Below are 11741 nucleotides of genomic sequence, written 5' to 3'. Positions count from 1 at the left end.
ACTGAACAGATATCATCCAAGAAAAGAAAAAAAATGACCTTCTTTCAGAAGCTAGCAGCTCTTCCTGTTTTTTTTTTCTGCAGAATTGCACTACTTTAAATCTATAATTAATTTTACCAGCAGTTGGCCCACAACAATATCCTGTGACAGGTGGACCCAGAGACTTTAATCATAATACATAATCCACTTTGTTCACGGCATCTGCATTTGCTGACTTTCCCTTTTTTTGAAGAATTATGAACTACTGCCAAGTCTGAGCAAATAACAACAGTGTTTGGAAATAAGCCAGACAAATTGTAGCAGGGCAACGGACCATCGGTCCCAATTTGGGTCATGCACTTTCATTTTCAAATACTTTGCACATGGATATTGTTTTTGTCCCTCACTCTGGGCACTTAGCATTGTGTATGTGGGTATATCCCCACATACACAAACTAAGGGTGATTAGCCAGCATTTACAAACGACTCTATAAAGGCATTTATTGTTGATAAAATGAAGGAGGAACTGTGCCTCTTTATATCAAGGAAGTAAAATTATATTTGCATGAAATTTAGAGTTCCGGTGAAACAAGACTTTTTGTGCTGAGAGCAGGTGAAGCTTTGCTTAAAAGTATGTTCAGTTACACAATATTATATTCTCATTTTGTCATCGAGCTTCTTGTAAAATATTGACAATATACCATTTTAATAAGGAGGGATCGTTTGGACGGCTAGGATGGTGGTGTTGAGGTAAAGACTTTGGATCAGAGTTTGGATGACACACATCCAGCCTGAACAGTCCAAATGTACCAATACAGAGCCTGAAATACACAGTGACAGATCGCAGTGGATTTAAAGAACAGGGAAAAGGGGCAGGTTGGCTTAAACTGGCGGAGTGGTCATTGGGCAAGAGAGATTTTGAACAAGGTTATTATGAGAGTGTAGGAAAAAGTGGCAAAGAAAGTGTAACAGCAGCAACAACGGCCAATATAAGCAAGAGGAATAACGACTAAATGAGAGCGGTTAGATCTGTCATTTCTTTATATTTTGCTTCCAAGAAGCCAGACTTTCTTGTAATTTTTTATGTGGTCTTGAGCGTTCTCCAGGTCTTCTGAAGGTCATTTTCTTTTGGGCTTTAGCTACCTTTTTCCACACATTTTTAGTTTAGTCATTGTATCTGACCATTTCAAGCAGATTTCCTTCAGCAAAGATGACCTGGGAGATGGATCTGGCTGTTCAGTTTGGCCACTGTGTTCACTAAAGCCCCATCAGAAATAGTCTCAGTAGAAGGGTGGTTGTCAAGTCAGTCTTAAGGAAGGAAAACAGGGAGAAAAGGCTGAGGTATGCCAAATGGCATACAAACTGGACCCAAAATAAGTCAAAATGATCCCACACTGCTTTAATAACATTGAGGTGCAGGCTCAGAAAAGGGCAATCCACAGCTGATGTATGCTTTTACAACACTAGCAGTTTTTTGGGGATCACTGTCATGCTGAAAAATGAAGCTGTTCCAAATCAGATGTTTTCCAGGTTGTATTAGATGGTGGACCAAACTCTGATGGTACTTCAACAAGTTCCCCAACACCAGTTTCTGTGGCTTCTTTTCCAGTTTCCTCAAAATTTTAAGTGCAAACTGCACACCATGCTACGATAGATGCAACAAAAGAAGTGGCAACAAATTATGTGCATTTACAACTGACTAATAAAAAAAGAGCCTAAAGATACAATTAAATACAATTTTGCTAAGTCATCTGTCATGTGTAGACACAACACTGATTCCTACTTTTAGTTAGGTGCATTTTATGTTTCAATAATTCACAGGTCAGTGTTAACGGTCAGGTACAACGACTGAAGTGAAAATGATTGAAAATCAGTCCCATGTCCAAAGAAAAACTTTGAAAGACCTCCAGGAAGCCTGGAGAACTATTGCTCAAGACCACTTTCTATAAAATTGCAAGAATGTCTGGCTCCCTGAAGCCTTCTGCACAGTATCAAAACTGAATGCCAGTTATGCATAGCTGAAAGAGAAAAACAAAGTTTGTACCATGGTGTGCCATTATTTCCATCATTTATCTCAATTTCTGTCCCCACCATCACAGCAGAGGTCGCCTCTCCATCAGTCGGCACGTCAGCAACCAGGAAAGCAGGTGAGCCGCATTTCCATTACGTCCGACCTCCCAGCTCACCAGTGTGTGCCACACAGTAACACACACAAAGCAAACAGCAGCCAGCAGGCACTCCTGGCACAGTCGCACAGATTCTTTTAACCACGTGTTTGTCAGAAGGTGAAAAGAGATTGGGGTGCTTGTGTGAGCGCTCAGCGGACATACTGCTGTTGCTTCTATAATATTTTCCACTTGGCTGCATGTATCAAGACAGGAAGGAAATTAACAGCTTGAGGTGTCTGAGTGATGCTGCTTCAGCTGCCGCTAGCTGTGTGTGTGTGTGTGTGTGTGTGTGTGTGTGTGTGTGTGTGTGTGTGTGTGTGTGTGTGTGTGTGTGTGTGTGTGCACCTAAGTGAGAGAGACAGATAGAACTAGAAAGCGAGGGAGAAAAAGAGGAAGAGAGAGAAAGATGCTTTCCTCCATGACTTATGGTATGTGGCCCGGGTCATTTGTCTGGTGAAGTTCTAATGCCAAACTTTGCAAAAGTTTTCAGACAGGCCATAACACGGTCCACCTACCAGAGCACATAAGCTCTATTACTAAGAAATTTCTCTCTCGCTCTCACTCACTCTCTCAGCGTAGAGGTCCCATATTTTATTGCATGCTCTGAAGACAACAGATAACTACCGCAGAGTTTCTTGTTTGGGGAAAATAAAAAAAAAATAAAAAATGCCATCCACTTTGAGAGAAGTCTGGAGCCTGTCTTCTTGAGAAATATTAAATTGATCCCCAAACACACCTGTTTTTGAGCATTAGTCCCAAACAGATGTATTCTTAGAGAAATAAATCTGAAGAAAATCAATTTTATTGGAGTGCTAAATTCTCACCGCACAGGCTTGATAAGTGGCTCTGGAAAGTTTGTTGCTTGCTACTTTGAGAAGCTTTCCGGGTCTTTATAACTCCACACAGTTGATGTTTTTAGTGTGTTTAATGAATGCATTTCACACATGATTTTACCTATGTTTTATGGCGGTTTTTGTGTGCACACATTAGTACACCTTGGCCTGTGTATGTGTGCACATTTTTGACAGTCTGGATGGAAATACATTCATTGTTATCAGTCACAATTTAACCAGAGTTGCTACGCTCATATTAGTACATGCTTGAGAAATAAACCAGCATGTTTAGGATGGCAGGAGAAACCAGAACTCCAAGAACTGAGCCAAATTTTTGCATAAATTGCTTTTGGTTTGAACTGTTCCTTTAATCTGTTTAAGTCGATCCTTACATGGTTTCTAATAGCAATCAAGAGGGATGGAAAAAAAGTTGCTCAACCGCTCATGTGACAAGACAGAAAAAAACATAAATGCACAGATCAAAAAATAATGACTTATGATTCAATTTCTGCTCTAACTGCGGTCAAAGCAACCCTACCACACCTGTTGTTCTCTGCAAAAAGGCGAGCTACAAACTTTTCGGTGCAGCATTCAGCAAGTTTTGAGACACCAAGTACCAGATGATTGAAAATATAGATTTTCAGTAGAGCACTCTTTAAACACTCCCTGAAGAATAAGAGGTCACCATGACCACAGCACCGGTAAAGCCCCAACAATCCTGGGCTGACACATAATGGAAGATTTGTATAGCGTCTGTGTTTCTGCGTCTTCACTCTGTCAGGTGTGTGAAGCCACATCTCTTTTGTAAATGACTGAGTAACAGTCGTGTTTGTGTGTGGATATTGGAGTCCATTAATTTTCCATGTGTACAATGTGGGAGCCTGACAAATCCTTTTATATCAGAGAGTGTGCATGTGTGGGTGTGTGTGTGTTTATTTGTCTGGGATCACACATAGCTTTCAGACATGTTTATCTTCAACATTAGTGTGTGTCCGAGAGTGTGTACACGTGTGTACTTCAGAGTGTGAAATCCCATTAAGTGTGTTAAAACCCCTCTCTGGCCTACTGCCTGTTTGGAGAGGCAGACGCCCTACACACAGACACGCTCGCAGTTGTCACACCTGTATGTGTGTTTGTTTTGTTACGCAGGCATCTGTGTATGTTTCTGCGTGCGGATATGGATGCGCATCGGCTTTTGGAGAAGAGCTATATCGTGTGATGGTAATTTTCAGGTGAATATTTTCTACCAAAAATAGCGTTTGTGAATCTAATGTGGGTTCAAGGTCTCGTTGGTATCTAGAAGCTTTGGAACCATGAATATGTCACAAACTCAAAAAGTCTGCATACTACATATAACCACAATTTAATGTGTAATCTGTACAATTCCTTTGAAAAGCAAGGTGAAAGCTTGGGACTTCACAAGTCTTTAGCTTCCACTTATTTCTTTGTATGATGCTAGAAAAATAGAAAATAGACTCAGTGGCTTATTGAAATGTGCAAACATACGTGTAAGACAAAAATAGAGTCGTTATAATGTTTGTAAAAGTTCTTCAGAAAGCCTGAAATCTCCACGGCTTCTCCAGACCTGCTGATGAGTTAAGGATGTTCTACAGTCTCCTAGAGTAACTGCCTGTCTCCTAAATCTCCTCTGCACCCCTCTATAGGAAAAAATGTCAGTGGCCTTAACCTGTAAATGCATTCCTTTTCTGGGGGGTGTCTCATCGTTGGATCTTTCGTTAAGGAGCTGAAACTAAAGAAAAACATTCAAGCCTGGCTAAATTTTGAAACAAGATACACCAAGTCTTCCAAAATGTGTTGTGCTCTGATGTAAATGGTATCTTTGACACAAAAACAGCACTAATATACTACATATTCATCAAAACAACACCACTGCCCACTGTCGAGCATGGCGGTGGTTGTGTCATGCTTTGAGGCTGTTTATCTGGGAATTCAGTCAAGGTTTAGGGAATCTGAAAAATTCCAAATACTATTCAATTTGAAGCACACGTGCCCACCACACAGCTGAAATTGAACATTTTAATACGAATGTGTGCCAGTGCAGCAAGATCGCAGCTGCTGGCTGATTCTTTGGAATGACAGGCTCCGTTTGGCTTTCGAGAATACTTCAATAAAGACCTTTTCCCAATTGCTAGAGTGCCACGGCTTTCTCTTTTAATGTCCGTGGTGATAAAAGCTGGCTCACTCTCTTGTTTTTTATTTGTTGGTTTTAGGTCAGAGCTCTGTGGCAGTCATTCTCTAGCACCACACTAGAAAAGCTATTTTTCTGGACTTGCCTTTCTTCACAGGGGCACTGACATGTCAGAGTTGGAAGTAAACTATCTGTGCTTCCTACGATGCCTTATGAGGTTACTAGATGATAAAACCATGGATAGATGGATGGTCCGTAACAAGTGGTCAGATGTTTACGAGCTGGTATCATTACACGGTTGCGCAGGGCTGTGCGAGATTACATAATTTTTTGAGAGAATTCTCTTAATTAGAACCAAAGCAATTAACGCAAATCATTAATTACTTTACTTAGTTTTTAATGCATAATTTAAGAGCACTTCATTAGCTGCTTTGAAATAAGCAGTAGGAGGGAGTGAGGCTGTGGCTCAGAGTCTATTCTTGACCTTGGCAACGAAACAATTGACAAAATAATCTCACCTCAAGGTCTGTTTATGGCAACTGTGCCCTTCATCTACTCAAAAATGAAGTAAATGTATCTTAAAGTATTAAAATTGTGTATGTGACTCAGAGATCTCAGTCTGTCAACAAAAACATGTCTGAGAAAAAATAAACTCATACTTTAAACAATAAGACCCTGGCGTCATAAAGAAATCTAATATTTGGAAGACTGTTATGAAGACAAGCTCTTTATTCCTTTTGAACCACTGACGAGAAAACATGAATCCATTCAGCCAGGACTTTTCTTTTCTCTCACCTTCAGTTAAGGTCTTTTTCTTAGAACCAGCCAGGACCCAGAAATGACCTTAACTGTGCTGACTGCTGAGGAAAAATTGCTTTTTGAGGGACGCCCATATAAACCGAGTTCTAAAATATATCTATCATTGTTGAATAAAGGGCTTTGTGCTACGTTTTCACAAATCTACAGAGAGACAGCGAGATGGGAATCAGATTTGAACACTACAACTGATCTGTGGTCAGATCTGTGTCATCAGCCACTGTGAATACGCAGCATCGAGCAGTTAACCATCACTTCTGTCCTGAGCTACGTCCTACTCTGCATACACGACAACTCCAAACTTTCATTATCTGAAATGAGTTTTAAATGTGAGTTGAGATTGCTCCTGACTGCAGTGACGAACATTTGGCATGACATGTGGGAAACTTCCTTCATTTAAATTACCTTTAAATTGACAAAATAAACAGTTCTTTGATTCAACTTTGAATTCACTTTGTGAAAATATGCTACACTGCAAATGTTTGGCAGTCTCCTTACTTCTAAATGGAACTGAGATGTGAACAGTTACATTCATTTTCGAAAGATTAAACAAAGTTAAAAAAGAAGAAGAACTTTGGAAACGTTTGAATAAATTCTATATAATACTGTGCAAAACTCTTGAACCGACCGTTATTTCTTTATATTTTGCTTCCAAACACCCACATTTTCTCAAACATTTCAAAAGTGGTCTTGAGCAATAGTTCTCCTGCCTAAGTTGTTCTTTGACTGCTTTTTCACTCCTTTTCAGTCCACTTCTTGTACCTGACCATTTTCAAAGTCTTTGTGTGTGTGTGTGTGTGTGTGTGTGTGTGTGTGTGTGTGTGTGTGTGTGTGTGTGTGTGTGTGTGTGTGTGTGTACAAAAGGTAACTTCTTGATGCTTGCTCAATCATACAGGTAAGTAAATCTCCAAAAGTTGATTCTGTTCATCTGGACGTAGTGTTTTGTGGGAGAAATGTTTCGTCACTCATCCAAGTGATTCTTCAGTCTCAACTGACTGCATGTTTCCCCAATTGAGGAGGGGGGCTAAGGGTACATCTTTTGCCATCTTACAGTGCTGTGATTGCAGCCATTCCTCAACTCTCTATGGAGTCATGGTCATTGATCAATGGTCTTTCATCAATGGGCTTTGATTAGTGGTTGTTGAACAATGGTAATGAGAATTTCCATATTAATGATCAATGAACTGACCTCACAGCCCATTGTTCATTCAGTGGGCTGGTTTCAGTCATTATGTAATGTACTGTTCATAAGATTGGGGAAACCTGCAGTCAGCTGAGACAGAAGAATCACTTGGATGAGTGACGAAACGTTTCTCCCACTGAAACGCTACGTCCAGATGAACAGAATCAGCTTTTGGTGACAAAAGGTAACTATATTGATAGCACTGGTTCAACAGATGAATCAGTGTTGTGTCCACAGAAAGATCCAATTATCAATGGCATCTTTAGGCACTTTGTCTCAAAACATTCACAGTAATTTGTTTCCATTCCTTCAGTTGAATCTACAAGAACAAAGATAAAAATAAATCTCTGTCTGACAGGCATAAAATAGTATTTTTACTGCAGCAGCACTGTGTTAAAGAATAAAGGTGGTCATACCAAATATTGACTTTCAAAGTTGTTGAAATTGTACAAACTCTGTTTTTGCCTACTGTTCTGTATTTCCAAGTATGTTTGCACATTCAATAAATCACTGCGCATATTTTCCATTTTCCCAGAAAAATCTAAAGAAATGAGGGGCGGCTAAATACGTTTGCACAATATTAAATGTTAGCAGAGTGGCACTTTATGTTTCTTTTGGAGGCATTCCAGTATGAGCTTGCTTTATTGATATCAGTCAAGCGAGCTTGCTTGTAGCTGGAAGCTCAAGTTTCTCTGCGTTTATCTGCACTGGCTGAATGTTCAAAGATGTTCGATGAGTAGCTTAAAACTGTTAATTAATTTTTTATGATGAGGGTTTTTTTCTGTCTTCTGGTAGTTGTTGTTCTTCAAATGCTAAAAGAATACAAGTAAAAACAAGATTACAACTGATATTTAAAGAGACCTCCAGATGTGATTGTTTTCAGGTAGCACACTCAGCACTCCATACTAAGAGTAAGAAATGGGAGATTTAATTCTAAGGCAAAATGAACTACGTGGCATGTTTCCAGTCAGCTCCTCGCCCTCATTTACTGAGCCGTGTGACTCTTTCCACCTCTGCTTCCCATCTTTCCTCCTTCCTCTTGTTCTCCTCTCTGAATACCAAATGCATTACGTAACCGTACAATGTTTCGCCACAGAGGATCATCCACGGCATCTCACATGTCCACATCTCTCTACAGGGGAGTGACAAGTGTAGCACCGCAGGGCCCGTGGAGGAGATATATATCAGCACTGCCTATTATTCTGGCATAACCCTCTCACTGCAAAGACAGCGAAAGACAGACAGGAAGACACTCTGTGATGGAGAAAAAGACAGAGACGGATACGACACAGATATTAGATCAGGATGAGAAAAGTACAAGCTTGTATCAATAGCATTATTCTCCACATTTTGTCCTGTCTGGCATGCCTTACTGCATAGAAGTCTCTCTCTCTCTCTCTCGCTCCCAACTGCTGGGTAGCAAGCAGCATAAAATTTCTATAATAGAAATGTCCGTCACGCTCCGTGTTTCCATATCTCTTATAGAAACGTCCATCATGCCAAGTCTGGACGTCAGCTTAACCCCCAAACTCCTCTACCCCTCGCTCCATCCATCGCTCACTCCTCGGCCCGCCCCCACTTTTTAAACCCCTTACCCTCGTGACTGAGTAGAGAGGGGGAGAGAAGACGCTTTTGCTTTCATTCCTCCCTCAAGGACGTGTGATGTTGTGTGATGTTGAAGCCTTATATCCGTAATAGTCAATCACTGTGGTGGGGGGAGAGTGGGGAGGGATGGGTGAGACTGAGAGTCAAAACAAATTACATTCTCACAGATGTCTTTGAATCACGCGGACGACAGGCAGACGCACACTCGCGCTGCGCCTCCCGGTTGTGAGAGATGTAGTAGAACTTGCCTCAGAGCGTGGCGCGTTTTGATCTGACTTCCTTAAACTCCCGTTCCTCCTTTCTTCTCTTTCTCTCTCGTTCTCCATTCCTCTTTGCCTTTTCTTGCTCTGTAATCTAACCTAATCCAGATGACTCACTTTCATCGATTGCACAAATGTGCAAAGTCTGTGTGTGTGTTTGTGTGTGTGTGTGTGTGTGTGTGAGGACTTTTGTACTGCCCAGAGCTGACTGTGTGATACGGTTTGTTGTGAGGTCCCAAGATACTGAGAAAAGATGAATTCTTCACAAGCTTGTCCACCGTTTGACATCTCCATGTCCTGGGAAATCAATAAGCATCGTACATAATCAAAACACAGGAAAGGGATTCACTTATGCTCCATTTTAACGCTAAATCTATATTTAACCAGATTGCACCTTTTGGGATCCAAAATCTGCAAGGGAGTCCTCACCAATAAGACAGCTATATTCTGTAGATAGAGGTCTTAGATAAATAATACAGCGTAAAAAGTTCTGGGGACAGACAGGCAGAACGACAGAGAGACACAGGCCTAGCATCCCCCCAAAAAAAGAAAAAAGAGAAAAAAAAACTTATTCAAAGCAATGACAACTCCCAAGGATTCATCTCACACAGCTGCAATGAATGCTTTGAACTCTGCCAGAGAAATGAGTTTCTGAATTTTCGAGCCTTTAAGAAGACAAATTTACACGATGCACTCAAAGCATCATAAAGACTGTCTAGAACATCTCTGTCAGGGCTTGAAGCTACAAAGGGAAAACTGTACACTGCTAACGTCCATATATTTGTGCTGGTTACATAAATACCCAAATAATTTGAGAGCAATCCCAAAATAGCCTTGCAAATCAACATACAGCATTAAGAGAAGATGCATGTGACAGTATTTGTAGAACGTCTAGAGGGTGTAAGAAAAAATCAAGTACAAGGCGAAAACTCTAATTCAGGGGGTCACCGAGAGACTGATAACCATTTACACCTATTTACACCTATAGCCAATTTAGGATCATCAGTTAACCTGACATGCTTGTCTTTGGGGTGTGGGAGGAAGCTGGAGTTCGCGGTGATGACCTGCACAGGCACAGGGAGAACAAACTCCTCACTGGAAGGTCCCGGTCAACTGGCGGACTCAAACCCAGGACCGAGCTGCTCTGACGTGACAGTGCTAAACACCACACCCAGAAAACAAAGTTGAACTGAAATTCTTCAGACTGTTTTTGTAAGAGAATACTAACTTAAGCAATTAGTAGTTATTTTTAATACTATTCCAGAGGATGAAACCCTTTTTTGGCTATTAAGTATTTTTGGATTCAGAATTTAAGCTAAGCTAACCTTCTGGGCCATCGTTCTTTCATAAGACTGCGTGAACAACATTTAGTAGGTGCAGACAACAAGCCCAATAACTTTAAAACACTTGTCATTCATTTGGTAGGACCCATTGTAAGTTTATGTTACACTGAAGTAAAAGCTAGCTATAATGGTTTCTTAATGTCACACTGAAAGATGTGAGGAAGCTATGTCGCTGTAGAAACTCTCCACAGCTTCTCTTGCATCTGCGTTTTGTACTTTACGCTGTGACTTTACTTTAAAAGTGTGGGTTCTTTTTTTTACTGACACTTTTGCAGTTGTACTCTGTGGGAGGCAGAAATGTTTTTGAACACCTAGGGGGTATGACTTTCTTTTAAGACATTTCAGAGCGGATGTAGTTTTAGACATAATGCATGGGAAAAATCATTTTAAAGCTTGCTTAGTTAGCTGTTAGCCTCATTTATGATTGAACACCGCACGTGGACCTTTGCACTGGGACTGTTGTGGAGGGCTGCACCAATAAGCAGAAATGTTATATCCTCATAAACCTGTTGGTGTGACCCTCCACAGCAGTCCCAGTTTCTCATTTGACCTGTTGGGGAAATTAAGTGCTTACACCTGGCCTAATGTGTAATTGCTAATTTGCAGATGTGCACATGTGGTTTTCAATCGTAAGTGAAGCTAATTGTGGACTAAGTTAACAATACAAGACAGCAACATCCACACTCAAAGTCTCAAACGAGGCATCGAAAAAGCACAGACTGATGTCATGGCAGACATGTTCATCTCTTACAGTTTATGAGGAAACCCAAGCACAGATGTACAGTCAGTGGTTCACAAAAAACTCCACCATGTCCTCTCATTGAAAGCTTTTAAAGTAAAGTAGAGTCAGGTGGAAATGTTAGGTTTGCATAAGCCGTAACACAGCAACAGTTAACAGTGAGGTTCTTATCAGTGAGAAGTACTGCTGCAATAAATGCATGCATCAGGCAGTCTGATGAGTTTCAGGGTGGAGATGGCCAGATTCCACTATTTGTTATAGAAAAAAACTATTCTGAAAAGAAAAGAGGTATACAATTTTAAACTCCAGATGAAACCTTTGCATTAATATGCTATTATTATGCTATTATTACAGGCATACCAGTTAAACCTATTCTGACAGGACTTCTACTTACATTTAAACATAGTACGACTTCACAGTAAATGCACACATACACACACATACATATACAGGTATATGGGCAATATAGGTCATTTGTCTTCCTCATTCTGCCTCACTTTCTTCATCATTTTTCCGTTCATGGCTTCCAGCCGCTTTGTGCCGCTGCTGCTTTCCACATTGCTTTTGAATGGTAATGAAAGCACTGGCATGAGTTGAGATGCACCACTACACACAGAAATGGGGATCTACATCTCCTTATGTATGTGGGTATATGACAGTATCCCT

Source organism: Simochromis diagramma, unplaced genomic scaffold, assembly GCF_900408965.1.
Source record: "Simochromis diagramma unplaced genomic scaffold, fSimDia1.1 OVJJ01000798.1, whole genome shotgun sequence".
Taxonomy (NCBI): Eukaryota; Metazoa; Chordata; class Actinopteri; order Cichliformes; family Cichlidae; genus Simochromis; species Simochromis diagramma.
The sequence above is the reverse complement of the archived record's forward strand: the minus strand, read 5'-3'. Positions refer to the sequence as shown.